At 38.3% G+C, this 27,770-nt stretch overlaps 1 protein-coding gene across 3 annotated transcripts in view; it reads right to left on the bottom strand.

Moving 5' to 3' along the window:
- Nucleotides 1-27,770, bottom strand: part of lingo2 (leucine rich repeat and Ig domain containing 2) — a 265,572-nt gene that overhangs the window by 122,921 nt on the left and 114,881 nt on the right. For all 3 annotated transcript variants that reach the window (XR_004333757.1, XM_032527565.1, XM_032527564.1), the window contains one exon: nt 6,286-6,372. The gene's annotated coding sequence lies outside the window, so the exon portion shown is untranslated. The remainder of the gene's footprint in view (nt 1-6,285; nt 6,373-27,770) is intronic.

Genomic DNA, 27,770 nt, shown 5'->3' with positions numbered 1-27,770 from the left:
TGGATAATGAAAGGTTAGCCATACTAAACAATAAGATGATGAGTTTCTTTCAAAAAGGACATATCAGCCCTCTGTAAGATTTGACACTTGCTCTAAAAATACCGGTGGCATAACATTTATTGGGATTAGGGAACTGGTCAAACTCTTGAACACCTGAAGTAGCCTGATGAGAACTGAGAGAATACTGTAAAGCCCAAACATATTTAGGTCTGATGGAATGCAAATAGAGACAGTGCTCATGTAAACTCTGAAAGCCACACCTACCACAGGGGAAACCAATCAGTGCCACAATATGCAACTAAGGGCTGAAACGTTAACAAAGTGCCTCTAGCTAGCTAAAAACATAAGAATTATTTCAGCAACTTAGGTCTAAGTTAGCTGATAGAAACTTAATGTTAGTTATGTAGATATTAGCAAGCTAAGGCACTTGCAAACATAATACTGCATAGCTCTCTGATTTATACATATTTCACTAGAACACAAGTTGCAAACTGTGTGCAAAATGCTTAAGCTCAACTTACAAATGGCATATAGTTAGCCTAAAAATAGTCTATATCCACAACTTTCCACATCCGGGATTGCTCCCCTTTGGGCTTTCTTTGTGTTGGCATTATAAACTCTGGTCGATTTGTAAGGACTATGGTTAACTGCTCTTCAGATCTCTGCAGGTTAATTACAGAAAGCTAGCTAGACTATTTGTCCAATCTGAGTTTACTGTTGCATGATTAAAAAAACTAATTTTGAACCAACACATGTTCCACCAAAGCAAGTTCCTTCCTATGGCTATTTTGCAGCGGCACCGTGGCTCTATCTGGCGCTTAGCTCCGCCCATGACCATAACTTCACACAGTAGCTTTTAGGCCTTTTTCTGTCTGAAATGACAATTCTGACGGAATTGACAAGAAGCCACCTCAACACAATACAAGTTAATGGAGTGTGTAAAGTTGTTTCCCTCCCCGGTGGGGGAAGGACATGCTCTGTCTCTATGTGAATGAACCCTAGCTTTACATTATACTGTAAGTACCAAGTAGCAAGTTAAGACAACTGATGTCATAGAAAACTGTTCTGTGGTATGTAATACAGTATTATTGTGTCCCAACTCCCAAATTATTCAGAAATTTAAATCACAAAATACTAGATAGAACTTAATATAATGCAGTTCCACACAACAATACAGCATAATTTGTCAATTGACAGACTATAAATGATGTTTGTAAAGACGGAATGAGAAAATAATGATGAATTAATAAACTCTGTGAAGATATGACTCTATTACCAAGAATAATGAGGCATGTGGGCAACACAGCAATTATAATACACAAGATGAATGCTATGTGTTTTCCATTCCCATGAATGTCTTACTAAAATAAAAAATGCATCCACAAAGACCAAATCTCCACCTTATAGTAAAATATAGAAAAAAATAAAAAATTATCTTTTAAATATTGTTAAAAGAATATCTACTCAGACACAAGAATTAGAGTGACTATGTAACAATATGAAATAAAACACTGGCAAATTCCAGCACATATAGATTTCTCTTATTTCCTAGATATCATCTCCCCTGCATGCTTTACTAAATAACATTTGTCCTAGAATCAATCCTTTAAACGACGAGAAAGGAAACCCGTGAAAAAAACATCATATCCATGATAAATCGGGACTAGGTACAGTGCAGTGAATTGAGCATCCTTGCTGGTTTATCCCTGTCTTCTATCTGCAGTGAGCAGGCTTTCCTCTCCAAACCAGTCTTCTTACTGTCTTCTCCCTTTAAAACAGCAGCCAGGCTTTTTGTTACGTCTCAGTGTGCTGTCAGAGCCTACCTCTTTCAGAGAGATTATTTTTCCCTGTCATATCTCAAAGTGAGCAGCCAGATCTAATAATACCATATCGAATTGATGTTGGGGGAAAATGTAGCACTTCATTGGAGAAAAACAACAAATAAAAAGAAACAAATCATGTCCTCTATCTGGAAATGTCAGCACTAGAAAATCTATCCCCTCTGTATAAACACTGATATTTTTGCTGTAACCATAATTAAAAGCTCTGCCAGTGTTTTTATTTCAGCTTCACAAGGAATAAAGTGTGGCAGGTGGCAATAGTGAGTAACACTGTGAGTTAGCACCCAACAGGCTTAAACAGGGCTAGTTTTAAACTTGTTTTTAGCCTCATAACATGTTCAAAATGTCATTAAAAGTGCCTACCAATGTGCAGTGATTCCTTCTGAGTGAACACTGTGAATCTGACTGTAGTAGATGTGACAGAAAGGCATACAAGTTGTGTTAATCCATACTGCTGTTTATTTCCTGTTTTCGGTGAAGTCCACACTAGTCAATTGTAGAACTCATACAATCCAATGTTCCAAAATGTATTTTTTCCACAAGAAAACGATTTGCCGTTGTTCTGTCTTTAGTAATGACTATGTAGAAACAGGCTGTAACCTGACACCACAGTGGAGCCAGGAGAGCAGAGCCGGCTGCAGCAGGTCAAAAGTTCAAGTTGCTTAGTTACCTCATGAACTCTTGAACTGCAGCGCTGCTGGTTCAACTAGTGTGGACTTCACCAGAAAACAGGAAATGAACAGAGGTATGAATTAACACAACTTGTATGCCTTTTCTGTTACATCTACTGCAGTCAGATTCACTGTGTTCTCTCGGAAGGAATCACTGCACATAGGCAGGCACTTTTACTGACATTTTGAACCTGTTATGAGGCTAAAACACGTTTAACATTTGCCCTGTTTAAGCCTGTTGGGTGCTAACTCTAGCAGGAGGATAACACAGTGTAGGCAGCACCGATTGGTCTAATTTTTTTTGCTACTGACAGCACTCCACATTTCCAAAAAACAGATCTGCGTGTTGAAATCAACCAGAATTCTCCTTTAACCCATCATGTCTGGGGTTACAAAAACTCATCTTAGTGATTACACAACTTGCCACAAATTGGTTTATAGAGACCTTTATACAATGTAGCCAGCTAAAATGGTCACAGTTCTTTGCAATGGCTACAGTACACATGAAAATGGCCACACTGGAACTATATGCTATGTTGATTTGAATGGGAATGTCCATCCCGCTTTCATTCAATTTCTATGGTTTAAACACAACACCTAACTAGGGTTGGGTTCTTGCAAATTAATTTCATAGGTTTAATAAAGGTGATGTTATTAAATAAGGTTATTAAATAATAATCGGTCCATTCATTTCTCTATCACTGTAATATAACCAGCCAAAATGACAGAGTCAAACAATTGCCCGTTTGCAAAAAATGCCCATTGCTTAAAGTCCTTATTATGCTGTAATGAAACAGGTTTTAACTACAGTTTCAATACTTAAGGAAAAGACAATATTAGTCCAAGAATCAATATTTTATTCATTTAAGAATTAGAAAAAAAGAAAAGAAAACTCTCAATATGTAATTACAACCTCTGGTTTTAGCTTGTCGTATTGACTGCAACGAAAATCTAGCCCCTTGATGCAACCTGCTGAAGCTTACACACAATGGTTAATAATTTAACTATACTCCCTTCTGAGTTTTGTTTTCCCCCTTTCTTTTGAATGGATTAGAGATGTTACAGTTTACAAGGTCATTGGATTTAACAAGACTTTAGTACAAACAACAGCAGCTGGATGATCAGCCTGTGCACCCAGACGTATGTGAAGTTGAGAACAGACACATCAAACTTTGTCTTAATAAAGCCCTCTTTGAAGGAACACAACATCTTGATTTAGATGCAAAACACAATCCCATGCTCGGCTGGCTCCTCCCATGAGGGGCCAGGAGATTAAGATTTAATGGTGATACTGAAGGAAAGACACTATCTGTCTGCAGCCTCCCGTCTCTTTGCACAACACCTCTGTTGCTTTTCTATCTCTTTTCCTCCGCCAAACACAGATGCAGATACACTTGCCGACACAGTCATGCGTATACTCAAGTTTGAGCATACAGACGTACACACGAGTATGTGTGCACTACTGAAAGATGCCAGCACACATATGCACACACTTTTTACACAAGTACACAAATTTAGAGAAGCACACATATAATCTCAAATCTTTAAGAAGCTTGGCTACTGGCAGATGATGTCAACTGTAGTTTGACTTGAAATGAAAACTCTTGTCAAGATGATATTTTTTGTTGCATGATGCATGAATGCTGGAGTTGGCTTTAGATAAGATGGATCTGTACTCAACATGCCTGGCAAAACAAACATGCCTGAAGGAAATGCACTGTTCTGTGCTGTTGAACAGTGTAATGCACAGTGCGTATGTCATCAAGACCATTTTAATTAGATCATATGTGACATATAAGACTGGCAACACTGTCTTTCATGCATTTAAGAGGATCTATATAGCCACAGTCAATATATACTGCCAAACTAAATTACTACATTAGAATAACCATTTAGTCTCGGTCTCGCAGTAACCAGAGCATCTTCAGTGTTTGCTGGTTAAAGGAGTGAGCTATATGGTTCTGTAGGTGAGCAGGAAAAACACATTTAGAATATTCAGTTGCAACCAACTTTGTATAATGCATGTCCTAATGTTATCAGGGTTTAAAATATATCTGTAATGGCTTGCTTCCTTCAACCACCATTCCTTATCCCTTGATATCTGAACAGACATTAAGAACTGAAATTAGTGAGGGATCAGCTTTCAATTTGATTAGGATCAGGTTATTTAATAAAAATAGCAAGTGATATCACGTTTTGTACAACCTGTAATTTACCATATTGTATTGGCACAGATAATATAAGTTATGTTCCTTGGTTGAGAATACAAGAATGCATCTCTGTCACACATATTCTTAAAATGCTAATAATATACAGTAAAACTGTGTGGTAAATGTGACTAAATGTCTGTTTAACTTAAAGGATAAATGTCAAACTCGATTATGTGATATATGTAGTACATAATAATCACATATTCCTTCAGAATGACTTCCTATTATATGCTGAAAGCAGCACATGAAGAGAAATACACAGCACTTGCCGAATTTTCAATCCATAATCTTAAATAATTTATGAATCATAGGGCTTTCTTTAGAAGCTGACTTCATAACACTCATTGGAAATTTAAAGGATGATCCAGGTGCAACAAAAAAAATCTAAGGTGATAAAGTGAACCCTTTCCCTTAGATGACACACTTCATGCTGTCTTGACCTGCATGTCCTGGCTGCATTAATGAGGAGTCAAGGCTTTATTTGACAATGATGTGTGTGTCTACAGTCAGTGAGGCTGCAAAAGGGGACACTGACCAAACAGTCGGTGCGTTTACATGCAGTTTAAAAAAGCTAATTTAATTCGGGTTAAGGGAGTATCCCAATTTCTCAAACACCATTTTACACCTTACCCTCAAAAATCAGAGATCTTATACCCTAATTAACAGAGGTAGAGAACTCCTTCAGTCACCGGGGGAACCCTGCATGTATATACCTTTACTGGGCTATGATCGGTTTAAGTGTCAGGGCATGCTTCAACTGCCCCTCCCCCCTCTGCTTGAGTGGTTTTTGAACAGGAAATAATCAGTCAGCGCTTATAGTCGAGTAGTAGTCATTGCTATGACAACAACCAACAAACCAGCAATGTCCGAAATAGCGAGCCATGGGCAGAAAGAGCTTTCTTTCCGTCTGTTTTAACTCCTTGTTACTCCTTTTAACTCGAGGCAGCAGCGAACTGCGGTAGATGGCTAAACAGATTACCCACCTATAGGGCTGTCAATGCTGTATCAGCAAAAACGTGGAGGGACCGAGCAACTTGAGCAGTGGCCGCTAGCTAACGTTATTGTTAGTTAGCTAGCTAACAAAGTTGCATGTTAAACACACTGTTTGCAAGCAGGAATAAACAGGTTTAGTGTCACAAAGCTAAAGGTGTAATCTGGATGAAATTCCCAACAAAGCCTTTTATAATGAATTCCATTGGCTTACTGTTGTGTTTAAAAAGGGTCCTTGGAGGACTGTAGTTATATTTAAACTTTTCTCACTGTCTGCAATGACCACAAATGATATATATAAAAGTGTTTTGCACAAATACAGAAATGGTTGGCTGAAAGCCACACACTGAAGTTCAAGATGGTTGCAGGTAGTGAGCAACACTGTGAGTGAACATAATCATATCACCCTGACCAAATAAAGACCACAGAGAGGGCTTTTTTTTTCGCGTATGTTATTTGTCCATTCCTCTCTAACACAAAGGCACCAGAACTGACACAAAAGTAATGAAATTGGCCAAAATGAACACAAAAGTCTGGAACAAAACAGCTAAGACACTGTAAATGTCTGCTTACCACTTTCAGAAGCAATCATCCCCTCAGCCATGGCCTATTCTTTTTTCTCTACGTTTGCAGTGGTCGTCCCTATTTTCGGTCTTTTATCTAGAAGAATGGGAGAGGGAAAAAGTAGAAATAAAAGAAAAAAATACAGGTAAGCTTAAAAGCCATGAGAGTCAAAACATAAAAATCACAATTTTAAACAACTTTAAAACACAATTCTTGAAAATTAGAAGCTCATAGAAGAGACAAGGAATCGATAGCAGAAACAGTGACAGCACATCAGCAGAAACTTGGCTGTATGCTGAGTTTTCAAACCACATGAATTAAATCACATGATATAGTATATCTAATCTGTTTTATTTAAACCTAAGCAAGGCTTACAGTGTCAGTATTGTGCTGTATCCATGGTAAAATTTCTTTTAGCAGAAGTTCCTGATCTTTTCTGAGTCCTTAGCAAACAGTGTGACCTACGCAATGCACACTGGCCCCTGCCTGCTACTCTCTCTACTATAATGAGTCCCCTTATCCAGACTGCAGGAGGAAACACAGAGGATGGTGATTATGCAAAAGGCGTGCCTGAGTTGGTAATGCGACAATGAGAGAGAGAGAGAGAGAGAGAGAGAGAGAGAGAGAGAGAGAGAGAGAGAGAGACGGAGACCGTTATCTCCTCTAATTCCAAAGGCAGAGAGATACAAAAAAAAAAAAAACTTTGACTAAGGACACTCCTGTTAAAATTATTCTTGACACCCTGTGCTATAAGTATGCCATTAAGAGTTCAAGGAAAATAGCTGTTCTGTTTTTTGATCCTTTATCTGTTTGATCCCCTCGTTAAGCTTGAACCCAGAACTTCACACTGGCCACAGAATATTGATGAGCTGTAAAAGGGGGATTTTGCTGAATTCATAATAATCTCCTTTGTGTCTGCCAAATGACACTGCAGATTGAAAAATGAATTAATATATGTTGATGTAGCTGTCCCAATAAACTTAATATGACAATATTAGACACAAACGATACACACTAAAAAGGTACTCAATCTTGGCACTGATTGTTAGCCATGCTAGCATGGCCAGACAGTGGATGGCAATGTCAACAATTGGATGGATTGCCATGAACTGTTGTACAGGCATTCATGGTCCCCAGCGTAGGAATCCAAATGATTATGATGACCCTCTGACTTTTAATTTGGCACCACCAGCAGGTCAAAGTGAATTATCGCAACAACTGCTAGATAGACATCTAGGCAATGTATCCTCCTGACTTTGGATCCCCTTACTTTTCATCTGTAGCGCCATCATCAGGTCACAATGCTAGTTGACATTTGTTGACACCACTGTGTCTAAGTAAAGTACAGCCTCACAGAGCCCACGAGCATGGCTGTAGACGCTTAGTCCTTTTTACATTTTCATAATTACCAGCGCTGTCCCTTGTGTGATGCCCATTTTCTCGAAGTACACTAAGTACAGGATATCACTGTTTCAACATTGTTTTGCAGTGTGTCTTTATCATGACAAATCCTTGTTTATTTACTGTGCTTAGAAAATAAAGTTGATCGTAGTTTACGTTGAAATGCAGTATCATTGCATATAATGTGATTTAATAACTTTTCATTGACAATTTGTCATACTTTGGCTTAGAGCTGGGCAATATATCGATGTTATATCGTTATGGTGAAATAAGACTAGATATCATCTTAGATTTTGGATATCGTAATAGCTGCCACAAATTCCCCCGCCTGCCACAAGCTTGGCCTTGAATTGTAAGAATCTATTAGGCCACCATTTGCCACCTGGAATCAAGATGCACACCAATCAAGACAATAGTGTCTCTCCTTAATTATGTGATCATAAAGTGTCTTAATATGCAAGGACACCTGGATGCTGTTATAAACATCAGAGCTTCATCAGCATTTGTTTTTAACTACCACAGTCCAAACCCAGATAATTGGTACTTTATTTTGTAGTACGGTGAGGGACAGATTGGGAAGTGGTATGTTTTTTTCTCTCTTCACATTTCACTGATCAGCTGAAAGAGAGACAAGATAAAAAAAAATGTTTTCATTAACATCTTGACGTGGGAATCTCATAGGTATCCTTGAAGATGAACTTTTTTTTCATATTTTAGTTTCATAATATTGTTTAAAAATCATTTTTTTTACTGTAGTATGCAGTATGTTTTATATATGTCAATATGTTCCCTATACACACACACATCTCTTTAAAGTGATGCCTGTGTCCCTTGATGACATTTAAAATTAGATTTATCAAAACAATTGAAATTTGATTTTACTTACGTTGAACCACCTTAGTAGTCAAAAACCATGGTCTTTGAATGTAAGTTTTATACGCTTTTAAAACTCATTTGTTACAGCTGCCACTGAAACACGGATGTTAACCTGCATGGGGAATCTGAAAACCACAGGACTTTCAGCTAGGAAAATCCATCTGAAAGTGTAATATCATTGCAACAGAAAAGAAAAAAACATGTAGTCAAATACAATGTGATGTTCATTGCCTTTACTAAGATGTTTTTATGTTAATGTTTAGCCAAAAATGAAAAAAAAAAAAATTAAAAATGTATCCTCCCAATCCAAATGTCTTTCCTTTTAACTAATGAAACACAGCTAATAAAGCAGAAGCAATTACTTTGCACAGCTGGGCATAATTTATATGTTTCTTTCGATCATGAAGATTTGATTGCTTGTAAATACACGCCTGATTTATACTTCTTTACAGTGTAAAACTCAGTGGGCCCAATGACAAGAAAGCAATTAATCACATTATTATGCCAATGAAGAAGTTGGTCTGCTCCAGTGAAGGTATAAAAGCAAGGGAATTGAAGATGTGAGAGTGAGGGACTCCTGGAAGTTAATGTGAGCCAATAACATCCATCACTCCCACTTGTCCCCATAGGGAAGGTTTCACATGTTGCCAGCGAAGTGCTTTATTTATGAAGATTTAAATCCATTGGCCTCTTGTTATTTAACCTGTTTGTGTTGCTAATATGTATTCAGTGTTAAAGGACATGGACATTTATTATTGTCAAACATACAATTGATACAAGTGGGTAGTTTTTACTACCCACTTTAATTACCAAATCTGCAATAATCAGCTTACAATAAAGATTTTTTTCTATTATTTGTGAAAAAACCCATTGGTGATAGGCGTACTGGCTTGTAGGTAAGGCAGTCACTAAGTTAGCCATCCAAAGGTACAGGTAATCCTAAGGATTCACTGTTCCACATGTATGTTTGACATTAACGCATTATTCATAAAGTCATGCGAACAATTATTATTTTAATAGCATTTTATCTTATGCACTCAAAAGGTATCCATTAAAGGTTTTAGTAGCTCCGATTTAATATGCAACCTAATTTTAAACAATATGTGTAGCAGGGAGTCGTTAATCAGTCTCTCTTTCAGTTAAGGGGTCCTTGGCTGAAAAAAACCTTGAAGACCCGTGGTCTAGGAAATGACATGACAGAATCACTTGCAACTTTGACTTCAGCTTTCACTTAAACTTACTTGAGGTATTCTTCAAACCCTTACTTGAATAAAACCTTACAATAACAGACATGTTTCTGTTTCTTGCTCTTGTGAGAAACAGAGATGCTTTTTTGCTATTGGAGGAAACTTCCGACTTTTCACATCTGCCATTCTAGCCATCAAGGAGTGAGTAAAAAGATGGATTCTTGGAGTCTTTCTGTAAGCTAAGTAGTAGGCAAGGAGCTTTGCTAACATGAAATCAATGAGCCCTCCACACAGTCAATGTGATCAGGGGATCAATGCATCCATTTTTGGAAACCAAAATGTTGTCTTGCAAAATCAATAACTAATCAGCAATGTCTACTTCTAGTCATCAATTATTGATAGAAGGTAGCCTGGCGTAACTAATGGTTTACTATCTTTGAATGAGCACAAATCCAATCGTACATATTTATGAAACAACCTTTAATATAACCTTCTTTCACATGAAAAAGATTCTTTAAAAACAACAACAACTGCTATTTAGCTGCTATACAACTACATATTCAATGAGAAGAATGTTTTAGTACTTACAACACCCAACAAAAAGATTTATTTTCCAAAAACATTCCCTTTTGAGGTTTTTTTTAATCCTTTACATGCGTTCCCCCAGCCTGCCTATGGTCCCCCAGTGGCTAGAAATGGTGATAGTTGTAAACCAAGCCCTGGGTATCCTGCTCTGCCTTTGAGAAAATGAAAGCTCAGATGAATGTTTTTCTTCATAAGGATAAATATTTCTGCCTTGTTGCTGCTCAGTCCATTTCTATTTTCATCCAAGATGTGAGCCGCAAAGGTTAACATCTGCACACTAAAACCAAACCACACTTCGGCTTCCGTTTGTTAAAAATCAACCAAAGCACCTTCATATGTGTTTTAATAAGGTAGTTAGGCTGTCTGTTGGGTTTAATCTATTATTATGCTTTGTTAAATTGGTAACATTATGGTATATATGACAACGCTGCAGCGGAAATGGCCATCATTTATTAACGTTATGCTACAGTAGTTCCCCAGGGATTTGGGCTTTTATTTTTCTTATCTTTAAATAACTTGTTGTTAACATTTGTTAAGGTCCTAAGGGGTATGACTGTTGAAGGTAACTGTTTGAATGTGCCAAACTGTAATTATATTATTGGTTTGACCGTTGAACCAAAGGTATGCTAGCAGCAGCTTGTTGCAATATTAACTCCAAACATCCTGGGCTGTTGCTGTCTCAAGTTGAACATGCTTTGTTTTCTGTTAATGATTAATGCTTTGTTTTTTATTAATGGGGAGCCATGTTCTATTATCAATTTGAATTTATGTTTTATGATATTTTATGATAATAAAGAGGCATGGTTTACGTCATAGGCTGTGTACCTGCTTATCTAGGTCACACAACTGTAGGCCTACTATAACAAAAGATGTATCCTGAGATTCATTGAAAACTTCAATTTGTTATATGTATATACATTGTTAATTTAAATTATTTATACACAATTAATTGTACAGCAACATTTGGAATTATTACAGCTCTGAACACAACAGTTGAAACTGATGCAACGCAACAGATAAACATTGGTCACTGCCATCTGTAAATGTCATCTTACTTGCAGATAGGGCGATGGCAGCCAACAAGGCAAATAAATTAGGACATTTCCTAATCTTTATCTGGGTAATTAATGGACTTTTAAAGGCTGAATTGCTATTTTCAATCTTTATTTACCCGTCATTCATTGTGCCAAAAACACTTAGTCCCCTCTCTTAAAAGGCATGGTACTCTTCAACGCACTTAACAGCGAAAGCAAACAGTAACCCAAAAAGGCAATAACGTCACAGTATTTCCCCATATCAAAGCACAAACAGTAGAGAGACATGCCTATAGGCTATACAATTTTTCAATTATCATTCGCTGAAACTTGTGCATTTTGTGATTTATACATGTTATTTTAACTAACATGGACTGGACTGCTCAAGAACTCTGAGAGCTTTCAAATCAAATCAGGATGTTCAGTAAAACAAACTGCCCTCTGGGTAAACCTCTTCACATCAATCTTTGATGGGTAGTTTCAAGGATTTGTGGAATTTTTACGGGCCTGTTATCTACAATCTGGCATCACAACTTAGCAACAATCTGTCAACACAAGCAGCATTTCAAGGCGCAACAAATCTAAGACATGATTTAAATTTGCCCTAACACAATCAAATCTTACAATTCAAAAACATCAAATGACACATTCAGACTGAAGCCATATCTGATGACTGACAGCCATAGAAATAACCAAGAAAGTATATAAGCAATGCTAAAGAGTATCAAATGGACTCACATAAGTAAAATGCAAAGGTATTTGCTCAATTATATCTCTTTAAAGACATGCATTTTATGTTATTGTGTTGAAAAAACTATTTTCCCAACTTTGTGGTTGAAATTATTAAAGCTAGGTTTGGCCTCTTAGTGTGTGCTGGAGAGCTGCTCTGCCAGAAAAAAGCAGCAAAAGGCTCTGCACTGAAGTAAATAATGTAATGTGTTACACAATCAATGTCGTTTAAACTGTTAAAATAACAACCATATAGCTTTCTGGATATTTGAAATCAGCCCATCACAGAGTTATCAAGTATGCAGGTTTTCATGTTCCCACAGCTATTGATAATCTTAGATTTCATTTTCTTCCATATATTTCCAATTTGTTGTAAGGGCGCATCTGCTTGACGTTATAGGCTATGTACATGTATTTATTGCACACACAGAGTGTATATTGTGTCTGTGGTGTTCATTTCGACTGTGGGATCCTTGAGGGCCTTTGCGTCAACTGGAACCATTTTGACTGGCCTGGGCTCCAGGGGCCTCACAGTGAGTCCTGGGAGGAAGAGAAAGAGCAGAGCGGCTGCATTTGTGGTGAAGGAAACTACACCACCACTTGCTCCCTATCTGTTTCTCTTAGCCGGCTCAGTGGCCAATACCTCGCCTTAATGAGATGCGGCAACACACATAGACACATGTAGCATGTCTACTCTGATTATACTAGAAAGCTCTGCTGTCTCCTTCCGCACCCCCTGGTGGCATCACGCAATTCACTCCAAAGGGTTGTTTTTAAAAGAGTAAAAAGTTCGTCATGTACAATGGCAGTTACTGTATGAAGAAAAGAAGCTACAGCACCAGAGTGCACAGCAGAATTTAAATTCCTGCTGCTTAACTGCATTTTTCATGGCATTTGTGATATATTCACTGTGGAAGACTAGATCAAATACCAGCATCATAAACTATACAAGGGAGTGAGGAGTTGTAAGGAGTAATCTTTTAAAGCTAGTTTGATGCTCCGACAGATACAACAAATATCCTTGTGCCCATTGCCCTCAAGGCTCGAAATTATTGCTCAGATGATTATAGTCTTGCTTTATTCAGCTAAAACACATAACCTATTTAAGTCTATGTTGATTCATATAAAATTGTAACACATGTCATAAACACGCTCCTGTTACAATAGTACAGAGCCCCGGAGGTGACATGGAGGGGAAAAAATAAACAAAAATATATGTAGACCTACTGGGGATGGAAACTTTTGCGAGATCTTGAATTTGTTTTGTAATATCTCCAGTTTTATTTGCAAGATCTTGACTTTTTTTTGCCAGATAAAGTAACTAGTGCGTATCGCGCTAGCTAATCGCTAGTCTCTAGCTAGCTAGTAGCACGACATGATTACATCACCTTGTTGTCTAAATACAGCCAACATTTATTTTTATAAGCATTACTAATTAATACATGCCACATTGAAGTGTCACAATGGATATTGTGGTTGACTGTTGATGTCAATGACTGCAGGCTAACTTTAGTAACTAGCTTGAATTTAGCTAGTAGCATGATATGATTATATCTCCTTGGTTGTCTAAATACATTAGTTTATTGTCAAGATCTCGCAAATGAAACTGGAGATATTGCAAATGAAACTGGAGATGTTGAAAATAAAACTGGAGATATTGCAAAACAAAGTCAAGATCTCGCAAAAGTGTTTGTCCCCAGTATTTTTTGGTTTCCTTTTTTTGTTTCCCCCCCGCCCCCCATGTCACCTCCGGGGTTACGTACAACAGAGATGAAAGTGGAATAAAACAGAAAAATATTTAGGCACTGGTGTTTTTGATTGTGGCTTTGACTTTGCCTTCCTTTTACTTTTTAATTATACAGGTAGGCTCGGGTGACTGAATTGTGTTTAGGATAGGTACATTTGTGATGTATGGAGCTTCTAATATGCAAGCTTAATCATTGTAGATTGGTTCCATGTTTAATTATTGTTGATTAAATTATAGATGATACAAATAAGTATTATGGTAATTAAACACATTTACACCTAATGGCACAATTAAACTTTTAATAGAACTATGTGTGAAATGTTAATTAGATCTACCGTGTATTATTTTTCATTATTATGTCTTTGTCATGGTTAAAATAATTAAATTTGTAAAATGATTTGTAAAATGCTCTTTTGAAAGTAATTCAAATTGAAGATGTGGTTTTCATAGGCATTTCCTTTTCCCATCCATATAACATTAGTTTACTGCTTTACCAGAATTTGACACTGCACTGACTTGCTTGTATTATTAATGTACAGTAGTACTTACTGCCTCTGTAGCATCCACTCAGTGGTCAGTAAGGTGGTCATTTCTTTTCTAATAGAATGGGTTAGACTTCTCTCTGGCACACTAGCTTCGAATTACAAAGACAAGTCTAAATCATTAAATTATTAGATGGAAAACACTTACTGCTGCTATACTAAAGTTTTGCATTACAGAGTATTGCATGGTGGTTTCATGTTTTGTTCTTTTTCCCTGTGCTTATTATGTTGCATACTGTGCTAGATTGCGTGTGGCCTTTGTAGCATTATTTAATAGTGTCATACGTCTAAACGAAGCAGTATATACTGTTTGTGGTTTGGGAAATGGCCTACTGCAATGTGAAGTATTCACAATGTGTCATGAACTGGATTGTATACAAAAACGCAGGTATGTTAATTTAAATTTAAGATACAGCAGTGAAAGCTCTAGCAAGAGATCAAATAGTCTTCATTTTGAAAGGCAGAAATGCTCCACAAGAGCATTCCGCTGCAAAACACTAGCATCCAGTGTCATTTCATAAGTACTTCAAAGCAAACTATAAATAGACTGACAGGTACACAGCAGTCAAGGCACCTCCACCCCCCTTGGGGAAGCTCTCTACATTTGTTCCACCCTCAAGCTGCTGTATAGCATTTCTACTATCTTCTACTGCTGAGCAATGGTCATCATGTGGGCTATTTCTTCTCTTAAGATCACTGCAGTTATGAAATAAAGCATGCTTTCTTTATATCTATTGCTTTTCCCCACTCATGGATGTACGTTTTGGTGATGAAATGATGTAGGGAATGAATTAGTGTGGGATAAATATGGGCTTTTATGAAGTACCGATCATCATTTGACACTAGCCAACTGACAGTTTGGCAGGTGCAGCCAAAGTCCTCTCACTTTCTCCCCTTGAGCTTTCCATAGTGGTGACTATGAAATACGGACAGCAGCAAATTGAGATTCATCAGGCACGCCTGCCTTGCTCACTGAAATCTATATTCAATTTTGGAGCATCTGTCATGGCAGTGGCAGGCTGAGGCATGCTGGGATTGAGAATCACGTAAGTGTTCTGAAATTGCACATAGTGGAAAAAATCTCTCTGTCTTTCTCTCAACGTATTTGACTGCCAGTCTGCATCTCTTTCTCTCTCTGTATCTGCAGGTAAATTCACATACACTTCAGTATTTAGTACAATAATCAGTCCATTAGTATGCATACTCGTCAATTTTAAGAGAATCTGCCAGCACTGGGAGGATTCTAACACCATCTCAAAACCCCTGATAATGAAGCAGCTAGCACACTATGCTGACAATCTGTGGACACAAGGTAAGCTCAAGTAGCTTACCAAGGGCTACTTACGGCTGATGGTCTCCAAATGCAGTACATGTATAGAGTATGCAGTATCTTAAGTGTAATCTTCATTTCATAGTTTCCCACGTTTTGTTTACTAAAAATAGGGTAAAGAAACATTACCTCTTTTTTCTGACAAAAACAACTGAACAATCCAGACCAAGCGTTTTCTATCACAAATGACAGTGAGGATGCATGGACATGATGACAGAGAAGAAGAGAGCATGAAATCCTTGATCCGATGGCAACGGTCGGACTCAATTATCCTTTTTCTCAAGCTTGTAAGAGGTTATGATTAAAAGGAAGCAATTGGCTAATTATCTACTGTGGAAAGAAGCAGAAAGGTCACGGTTTTATCTGCAGGCTTGGTTTCTGCTCTCTGTAGAGTGGGTCAAAGTGAGCTAAAAATTCACATTACACTCCATTAAACTTATATTGAGAATCTGTCTGTGGGCGTGCAGGTACAGCTTAGTGTCGTCCTCAAGGACACTGACATGAACCTGCAGCTTTTCGGCTAAGAACCTGCACTCTCACCACCTGGCTCCCTTGATTTAACAAACTCTTTGTTTTGATGATTCAGTTAATTGAAAAGCTGCGGAAGCTCCTCCGCTGACCTCATGTGCTTGCTTCACCAGATCAAACCTCAACTAACATACCCCAAACTTGGGTTCAAAGGAGGTACCATATAGAGTTAGTCTAAAAATATAAAAATACATATTTTCACTGTAAACTCTCAGCAACATAAAGACATAAATCTGCAATACATTAAGATCATTTTCATCTTACATCATTTTATGTGGCCCACACAAGCTCAAAAAGCATATAATTGTCTTTAAATAAAAGTATATCAAAGTCAAAGTCAAAGTCAAAGTCAGCTTTATTGTCAATTTCTTCACATGTCAAAACATACAAAGAAATCGAAATTGCGTTTTCCTCTATCCCACGGTGACAACAAGACATTTTAACCAATTTGGTCCACAGACAAACTATGTTGTTTGTATATGTTGTTTTACAATGTTCATTGACCATAAACTACATCTTCCACAATGCATGTCGATTTTGTGACCCGCAAAATGACGGCATCCTGCCGCTAGAAAGCAGTGTTTTCATATTGGTACTAAATACATGTTTCGGCTTCAAGAAAAAACGGTATGTCTTCTGTGTTACGAGGCAGTGTCGGTGATGAAGGAATACAATTTACGTTGGCATTTTGACACCAAACACCGAGTTAAGTATGCTAACTCTAGCCTCCAAGAAAAACTGACAGACTGCTGCCTTTTAATTCATTCGCAAAATGATGCAGCCGTAAAAAGCTAGCTTTATTGTGACTGAAGAAATCGCCCAAGCTTACATATGTCATTCAGAAGGAGCACGTTTGAAGTGGACCATGCTAAAGGTATGTGAGCAGGTGTGTCCATACCAGATACAAACTTTTAAAAATGTGAGTTTGTCAAGAAACACCATTGCAGACCGAGTTAAGTTAGTGGCAGTTTGGCAATCTGACAAAACAGCTGGCCAAAAAGACACACAGTTACCAAGCTTTTTCAGTAGCTGTTGACGAAAGCACAGACAATATGGATACAGCGCAACCATCCATTTTTATAAGAGGGGTAAAGGCAGACTTCACTGTCAATGAGGTAGTCTTGGATGTAGCTGCAATGCATGGGACGACAAAGGGGAAGGAGATTTTTGAGGCAGTAAAGAGGTCCGTAAGTAAAACTAAATTACCCTGGGGAAAGTTGGTGGGACTAACTGCGCTGATGGCGCACCTGCGATGTGTGGATAAAAAGCAGGCTTGGTTTGAGTATAGAAGGACAAAATGCAAAAAAAAACTCTGAATACTTATCATTGCATTATCCACCAAGAAACTCTGTGCAAACGTTCTGGAACTGGATGATGTAATGACCACAGTCATGAAAACAGTGAACTTCATTTGGGCACATGACTGTTTTTGAAGGAGGTGCGCTCAGAGTATTGAGATGCACCATACCAAACAGAAGTAAGGTGGCTGGGTAGGAGCGTGGTCATCAAGTGATTTTTTGAGCTTAGGAAAGAAATAGCTCTTTTCATGCAAAGTAAAGAAAAAACCTTGCTTGAACTGTCAGATCCAAACTGGCGGTGTGACTTCGCTATGTTGTGTGACATAGCGGAGCATCTCGCCCAACTGAATTAGAGGTTGCAGGGACGCAAACAAGTCCTCACGCAAATGTCCGACATGATCACAGCTTTCCAGCGTAAACTGCACCTATGGAAGTCCCAACTAGAACAGAACAATCTTGCCCACTTCCCTGTCTGTCAGAGCATCTTCACCTCGGTCTCCGGTGCTTTTTTATGTGCTTGATTGGCAACCGCAGTGAACCGGTTAATTAATTAATTTGATTGGCGCTACTCTGACTTTAAAATCCAGCACACAGGCTTTGCCATCTTTGCCAATCCTTTCACCGCCGACGTCGACAGTGCGCCCCATCTTCTTCAGATGGAGTTAATAGAGCTTCAAAGCGATAGTGGCCTGAGAGCAAAGTTCCAGGGTGCTGCAATCGAAGACTTTTACCATCTACCGCCCCCTGCTTTGATGCAACAGCTTTGATTTCATGCTGCCCGTGTTCTGTCTATGTTTGGGAGCACCTACCTGTGCGAACAGATGTTTTCAATAATTAATCTAAACAAGACCAAGCATAGATCACGCATCCCCAATGACAACCTCCACGCTGTTTTACGGATTGCTGCAGCACAAGACCGAAAGCCAGACATTGAAGGACTGACCGCAGGAAAACAATGTCAGACATCCAGCCAGAAAACAAATAGGTAAGAATTTTTAAAAACCTGAATTAAAAATATAACAAAAATTTATTTCAACCAAGAATAAGTACAGTGTAATAAATGTAATGTTGAGCTTGCATTTTGTTTTGTGTTTGTTATTTTCAGAACATGATCAATGGATGAGGATGCTGTGGAATATGGAGTACTACGGTGAGAAAGGATCTTTGGTGTGTTGAGGTCAAACAGCATTACCTCATCAACTACACTCAGAACTTGACCAATATACAGTACTTGTGAACCAAGACAACCCTTATTGTTATTTTGAGTAAATTACATATACTCTTTGTATATTAAGCAATGTATTCTGTGTGTTTACAGGTGTATGTGTCCATGCAGCCAAATGTTTACTGTAACCAAAACCATCTCTCATATATGCCCTCTGCAAGGTTGTCTGCAGCCATTTGGTTTTGTAAATCCTAAGTCTGTCACACATGTTCTGCCTCTCTTAACTGTGACAAAAAGATTTGAACAAAGTTGATGTAATAACTAGATTTTTATTTACTTCAAAGGTTTGGTCTTTGACTGATGGAGTAATGTGGGTCTATTAACCTGATAAATTGAAGGGATTAATGTCATAACACAAAGCAATGTGCATACATATATTTTTTACATTCATGTGAATCCATGTATTGTATTTGTACACTTGAATAAATAATGTAATGCAGAAACATTTATTTGACAATATGTTAGAAAGTGGCTACTTTTGTACAGTTTTGTAGTTACAGCTGGCCTTTTGGGGACAACTATAATGTTGACGTGGCCCGGGGTAAAAATGAGTTTGACACCCCTGCACTACAGTAACACAATGCTCTTACGATTTAACATGTATGCTCTGTTCCAAAACATATTTGTGATAAACCTGTTTGTAATATAAATTAAACCAAACATAAACTGGTATGCAAGCTATTTAAAATGATATAACATGCAGGTATATGTCTGGTACAGCAATTCATTGTGAGTAAGCATTCCCATCTGTTATAGTTTGTTTGATTGTTTGATATGTGAAATGGCTTCCATCTTTAAGGCTTGTCATCAGTCTGTCACTAGCCACAGATAATGCATAATGGCACCAGTAAAGCTCTTTATTATGGTCTATGGTGAACAATGAGCCAAGTCAGCCAATAGAAGGAAGACTCCCCTTCTCATTCCCAAACAATAGAATCCAAGGAAGTGACAATCAATAGAAATGCTTCATTTGGTTTAAGTGTACCGCTGAACACACCACAGTAGAAATATATTGTTTTTGCTCCCTGTTATGTTAGCCCATTTCCACCCACAAATGTGCCACTCATCGTCTCCACAGGCTTATTATTTAGGCCAAGTCCAAGCTATTAGAAAGAAATATGTATACATGTTTCAATTTGCATATTTCATATTATGTATGGAAATGACAAGCATGTTCATAAATTTCTATGTATGAACATGATATATTTTAGTGCCCAAGCCTGCAGGTTTTACAGAGCTTTAATTGTAGTATGTCAGACAAGCAGAACAATGGCAGATGCTACACTGATGTTTGTTTTTCTGCCATCAGCTTATTTTAACAAATGACACAACTGCAAAGTACAGTTCTTATTAGTGTCAGGGAATATCATGCCACATCCAATCTCAAAAAATACCTTGCACTCTGTGTCACTCATGCCTCCATCAACGTACCTACAGTACATGGCTGAAATATGTAACCATGGAAAAACAGAAACACAGTGTTCTTGGCAAAAATGTAGGAAGAGGGCAAGACACTGGGGAGGAAAGTCATTTTGAAGACAGAATGTTAAAACTAATGAAAAACAATGTGAAATATAAAGAAAGATCATTTAAAAATGTAATGTTTATTTCTCTGTCTCTGTCACACGCACAACCCAAAACCCATAATCCCTTTGTTGTTCATGGAGGCAGGTTGTAATGTAATTTAGAAATCACTGTGTTCTATCTGTCCATACTGACATTATTTTAGCATCAATGTGTGGAATATACTCTATCCTTCATTGATGAACTTTAAAGAGCTCAATCGTTTGACTGTTACGCTTGTTAAGGCATGGGATAGGTCAGAGAATATGTCTGAAGCAATTATCCCTGGGGGAAGGGAAGATTGGTGCCTCTATGATTGAGCGGCCCAAGAACTGCAATCCCTCTTTATGTATGCATGCAATGAGTCAAATTGAGGTGGATGTATTGCTTAAATATTTTGTTAGTGACTTTGCAGGCTACAATATTTACAAGCCACTATTTTGCATTGTGTGTTGATCTTAAAAAAGGATTTCCTACAGTGCTCAAGGCATTGTTCAAATTTGGCTAAATCTGGGGGGATCTCTACCTCACCCAGTAAGAGTGTGCACACATGTAGTCATGTAGGCTGAGATGTAGGTCAGCAGCCCGGGTCCGAGTACGACTTGTGGCTCTTTGCTGCGTGTCATCCCCAATCTCTCTCCCACCTTTCCTGTCACTATGATACAAAGGGAAAAGCCCCAATAAAAGAATGTTAAAATAAATATATATATATATCAGTTTGGCTAAATCTATATCAACAGGTGAGTAATAAAGGCCAGAGATTTAAGGGCCATGTACAATAAATAAATACTGTGCTATAGCACAAAACATAACATTCTATTTTTCTGATGGCAAAACTATTTGATGACAAAAAGTGACCTCTAAGAAAGCTGATTCCAGTCGTTTAAAGGCTATTATGTTGCTTGAAGAACAAACACTAGATGAAGTATAATCCATTGAAAGACTCTGCCTACAACCTCTTACATTTCTATGCTGTAGCAGTAAATGAAAGCAACACATTTATGCTGCTATCCCTTTACTGTTCTCCTCTTGCTCAAATGACTGCACCGGGATCAGTGCAGTCCCTAAGCGGAAGGGAGCTAAAAAAGGTCACAACTGGGGAATGAGGGAATGGTGCGAGCCAAAGACGCTACATTTCTCCATTCAGTGGCCTGCTTACAGATTGAGTTACAAGGGTACATTACTGTCTCCCTGGTCGCTGGCTTTATGATCCCACATCTGGCTGAAAATGGCTTTTTTTTTCTTTTCATTTTTTAACAAAACAGCAAGGATATACCAGCTTTGTCTTCAAGAACACAACACAGACATAAATATGATTTATCAGCAATGTTTTTCAAACTATACAACTGTATGGAATACACGGCTATTTCTGTCTGAAATGGAGACATATACAGAGGAGGTGTAAGCAGGTAACAATAATGTGTCATGGCTGTAGCTTCCAATCCAAGGTAAAACTACCTCTGTGTTTTCCTTAGCCTACATATACTATATCACTAAAATGGCTTTTTGTTTTGCTGTCAACAGACTAGTGGAAAATCACTAACTTTGCTAAGTGAACTAAAAAGTGGTAGGACCACAACTCAGTTACCTGTACACTGTTATGTGGATGGCTCACATTTTCAAGGATAATTTATCAATGGTCAGACCATGTGTAGATTGAAAGTTAAGTGTAAGCTCATAAAGCAAAATGAAAATGGTAAAGTAGTCTAATCAACCCTGTTTTCCAAAATGGTAAAATCCATGTGTTAATTCTCCTGTGCAAATTAATTTGCTAATGATATACACAGTTTAGGAAGTAAGAACAAAATAATTTGGCCACTCACATTATCTGATGATCAGCTTTTGTCCACAATAACACACTCATTCACTCACTATAGACTGGTCTATTTAAAACACCCTGGTTCATGCATGTAACTACCATTTGCAGTTATTATTTTAGAATAATACATACAACTCCAGTGTGAAAATAAAAACACTAGGATGTTAAACCTCCAACTAAACTATTTTTTCGCCCTGTGTGTTTTTTTTTGCTGCAATCACCTTAGTCATTCCATTCTGCCTTATTTGTCATAACAGTGTTTAGTTCATAGTAAAGAGCAAGAAGATTAAGATGTGTACCATATAGATCAGCTGATCATTAAATGTAAATGTGCTGCATTTATATAGCGCTCTTCTAGTCTTAACGACTACTCAAAGCGCTTTTACATCATTCAGGATACATTCACCATTCACACACACATCATACACTGTGGCCAAGGCTGCCGTACAAGGTGCCACCTGCTCATCAGATACACACTCATGCGCAGCACCAGGGGCAACTCGGGGTTCAGTGTCATGGGACTGCAGGGCAAGGGATCGAACCACCAACCTTCCGATTGGCAGGCAACCGCTCTACCACTGAGCCACAGCCGCCCCATTAGTAATGTATAGGTAATGTCAAATGGCAGCTTAATAAGAAAGCTACATACAGAAAGTTCTGTCAAAACATTTCACCATTACAGTTTCAAGTTTCTGGGGATCCACATCTCGGCGGACATGTCCTGGTCAACCAACACCTCCTTCCTTTTCAAGAAGGCTCACCAGCGCCTCTTCTTCCTGAGGACACTGAGGAAGAATCAGCTTTCCTCAACTATCCTGGTGAACTTCTATCGCTGTGACATAGAAAGCATCCTGACAAACTGTGCAACAGTGTGTGTATGGGACTTTTTCGTGCAGAGCGCAAGGCACTGCAGCGGTGGTGAAAACCGCCCAGCGCATCACCGACTCCACTGCCCGCCATCGAGCACATCCAGAGGAAACGCTGTCTGCACGAGCTCGCAGCATCCTGAAGGACTCCCTCACCCAGCCCACAGACTGTTTTCTCTCCTGCCCTCCGGCAGGCGTTTCAGGGTCCTCGGACCAGGACCACAGACTAAAGAACAGTTTTTTCCCCGAGCTGTCTCTTTATTGAACTCTATCCTCATTGATCCCTCCCCTCATATACTGACAACTCTCCTCTCCCTCCTCACACCTGCCTCCATTTTGTTATCGCAATATTAAATGTTCATCTGCACTGCTGACTGTTACTATAGTACGACTGTTTACATCTGCATCTTTTGCACTACTTACCTTCACTACCTACATTTCATTTGCACTGCTGACTGTTTATTTATATACAGTACCAATTGTTTACATTTACATCCGCACTACCGTACTTTAACTGTAATATGCAATTACTTTCCACCGCACTTTAATTCGGATAGTTTCTGCCCAAACTTTACCTTATTTCTTATATTATGCTGTTGCACATATCGTAAAAAATTTGCAATTATAGTAATATCCACCAAATTCCTAGCTGTAAATCTTGCTCACAATACCTGTTATCTATATTTTGTATTCATAGGACAAACCCATCTGTAAAACTCTGTTTATAATAGTATTCTTTTCTATATTTATTCATTACATATCCATGTCTTGCACTTACGGAACCATTGTATATCCTGCACTTACTGCTATTGCACTTCTGGTTAGACCCAAACTGCATTTCGTTGCCTTGTACCTGTACATGTGTAATGACAATAAAGTTGAATCTAATCTAATCTAATCTAATCTAAACATGATACAAACAACTTAGAATATTTATAGCAAACCCATGCAACAGATATAAGCCCGCAACATAAGGAACCATGAGAGATTATTGGACCATGCACACGTACACGCACACACACACACACACACACACACACACACACACACACACACGTAACTGACTGGTTACATTTCTGTATACAAACACAGATCCCGCCAAGTCAAAAACTCGAACAAAATGTAAATTACAGAGAGTGACTGATTTGGTTTGAAAGCAATCAATGTGTTCTACAGTAATATAATGAGGAAATACATAGATATGCTTCTACTTGAGTACAGTATTTACACCCACCTCTTCTCTTTACAATAAAGACAACATGGAAACGGCAGGGGGAGAAAGAAAGAAAATGCCATCCATTATCCTAGCTCCTTCCTTCTCTGCCACAGTGGTGTTATTCGGCAGCAAATGGTGTCGTGAGGTTAATGTTGATTTAATAAGCAATTAATTTTAAGCTTCTGCCACACAATACAAGAGTGAAACATAATAGATTAAAATCATATTCCATTGCACTTAACCGAGATGAGATGCCGTAGTACAAGAGGCAAGGTAGTGGAAACGGGAGTTTATTTGTTCACTGCATTGCCAGAAGTCAGGCAGCTGGTTAATTGGCTCAGCATTGTCCTAGCACTAAGGACTAAGTGCACTAATGATGGGAGTCAGGATCAGTACAAAGGTAGCCCAAATGTAAGTGCTGACAAATCAGAATAATCTAACCAGTGCAATAAATGTATAGTTCAGTACTGTGTCTTCGTGGCAGAAATGCAGCAAATTACAAGCACTGAACAAACATGGCATAAAAGGACCACATGCTGTGCAAAGGAACAATACACAGGCTACTATAGGCAGCATTCATGATAAGTCAGGTCTTGTGAAATTGTGACTACAAATGATCCGCTGCTCTGTTTTTGTTTTAATAGGGTCAACTATTTAGGACATGGATTCCCACAAAGTTCATGGCCTGCTCATGGATTATGCATTGTTTTTCTGTTTGTTAACACTGCAAGCCCACCAGTTACAGGATTGTGCCCTGAGAGCTGAAAAGTCTAATTTATTATATAAAGATATATTCTAATAATGCATGTCAGAGGCGGCTCTGCCACTTGTCACCAATTCCTCATGAGATTTTACATGTACTGTACAATAGCAACAGCTTTGCTTGGTGCACTGCATCACTATTCTCCTTCCTGACAATAAACAGAGGGCGTCACACAGACCATACTGCTTTCAGTAACATTCATTTTGCTGGGACTTCTTGACATAAAGAAACAGACATTTATATATTAATATGCTTTGGATCTGACCTGAAATTGTAATACATAAATGCTAAAAATACAGTCACTTCCACCTTAACTTTATTTGTGTCCCCAAAGGGCGATTAGGTGTGCAGTAGGTATAAAACACATAAAAGACACATACATACACAATAGAGCTGTCAAAATTAATGCATTAATAACAAGTTAAAGTCCTTTAAGATACAATTTTTTTTTAACGCGCGATTAACACACGCACATTCTGTGATTTTGCTCCATAGTTTGGGAAATCACGTTGAAGGTGTTGCCAACTTGGCGACTTTTTCACTAGATTTAGCAACATTTCACAGCCTCTTAGCGACTTATAAATTTATTGAAATATATTTCTAATATAATTCATTCCCATGCATGCAGTACACAAATACAGCAGGAATGCACTGGAATGCAGCCGACAGTGGAAGAACAAAGAAAAGAAAATAACTGCAATTACTGTCACTGCCTGTATTATCCTTTCTAACTCTGTCTGCATTGTAACTTGACTAGGAAGATTTTACATGGACAAGATGAATCTGATAACAATGTGAGCAAACATTTGCACATATTGATCTAAAAAAAAATTTTTTTTAGTTGCACTAAAATGATTTGAAATACTACATAACTTGAAGGTATGCTGTGCAATTTTTGATCACTAGGAGTTCTATGGAGCAATGTTATAAACAAGAGCTCCACCCCCTTTTTGTATCATGCATTCAAACAGGGATGCATAAAGATGAACACAAGTGCCTGTGGGTCGCACAATTAACATTATGCTGTTGGTTTAATGCTGTTCTGCTGCTCGACATTTAGTAGCTGTAATACGGCAACTAACAATGCTAGCAAGCAAACATGGACGCCCACAAAGCAGGATTTTTAAAATCTAAAACAAATATGGCTCTGAAAATGTTTTATGAGGTAGGAAATGCATTTAACATGTTTCCTAGAACTATAACTAAACAACATTTGTGTTTGTTTACTAAAAAAATAAACTACAAATGGCACCTTCAACAGATACCATGTCTAGGTCAAGTAGGATTTGGTGACATTTTTTTGACCCAATAAGTCCCGGTATTCTAAACATGAACATAAAATAACTTTCCACATTACAAAAACTGTATTATCAATTAAGTAAATGAAACTGCCAAATATCACAACTGGTAGTAGCCTACAATTTTCTGCCAGTGCATAATACTGTATCTCTCATGAACTCACACTTTATGGACCAAAAATAACTACAGTACTCATAGATTGCCACAACTAATATCCTAAGACATCCTGAAAATGAAAGTCTGGAAACACCTGGTCAACATTAGAGAGTGGCTACTCAAATAGGTACTCAAGAAAACCACAAGCTTAACAAATCAAGAGTCTAAGGTCCCGACATACAGCTCTCCTTTCAATGCAGGAACAAACACACACAAACAAACTGCAGATAAATAACAAGATCAAATGACTTACCCGTCTCCACCGTTAGTTTTGACCTTGCTACAACAGCTACTCTTGTTCGACGACTGCAAATGTAGCACCGTGCTAACAATGCTACCACACTGAAGAGTTGCAGCTCCACTTTGCCCCTTAAACCTGAGCTGTCCCTAAATTGCTAAATAACCTTACATAGAAATGGTGTGTTACAATTTAAACCAAAACAGGAACAAATTAGTACAAACACATGAACTAATCCTACATGCCGTGTATCTTATTACGCTGCTCCTGAGGATTGAGATTTTACCCCCATACAGAACATTAAGAGAGAATCAATTTGTCAGTGAACAACAGAGAGGGGAGGGGGTGTATGGCACAGGGGTGGGGGTGGAGTGCTGCACTTTGGATATCAGGTGTCTACTGCACTTTTCCAGGGAGATGGTAATGCCAGCGTGTGGGGCCTGCGTGCAAATTAAATGGAGAGACAAAAAAATGCATTATTGATTAGGGTGATGCCAAAGTGTCTCGCTCACAGCACAGGATCAGGTTTAGGTACAGGGTAATTAATCCACAAGCCTGAATAAAAGCAGAGGAAATGATCTGCACCCCTCCTTCCCCGTCCCTCTCTGCCTCTCTCTTTGTTCAAAAGTCTACTTCATTCAACACCGAGAAAAATAGGTCGCTAGCTCGTGGGCAAAACCGGTGCAAGGCACCACTGGGATAGCTAGAGCACAGAAATGCACACACATGCTGTTTCCTATGCATTCTCTCTCTCTCTCGTGCGCAAGCGCGCACACACACACACACACACACACAGGAAGGTAAGAGAGACAAAGAGAGACACTAGGAACACCTGGGCAATTGTTTTTTGCCAAGCTGAGCATAGCAGGTGTCTGTCTCTTTGAGTCTTTCTTTATCATGTACAGTAATTACACACTGCAACGTGCCAATGCTATAATCATGCATGCATGTGAATTGCATACAACAAACAAGTTAGTCATATTTTACATAATTTTACTTGATCTTTGGTCCAGCCACAAACTCATTGTATTTTTGCCATTGTCTAGAGTTGTTTTCAGAAGAGAAAGAAAGAAAGAAAGAAAGAAAGAAAGA

The sequence above is a fragment of the Etheostoma spectabile genome, chromosome 10, assembly GCF_008692095.1.
Source record: "Etheostoma spectabile isolate EspeVRDwgs_2016 chromosome 10, UIUC_Espe_1.0, whole genome shotgun sequence".
NCBI classification, from domain to species: domain Eukaryota; kingdom Metazoa; phylum Chordata; class Actinopteri; order Perciformes; family Percidae; genus Etheostoma; species Etheostoma spectabile.
The sequence above is the reverse complement of the archived record's forward strand: the minus strand, read 5'-3'. Positions and strand labels throughout refer to the sequence as shown.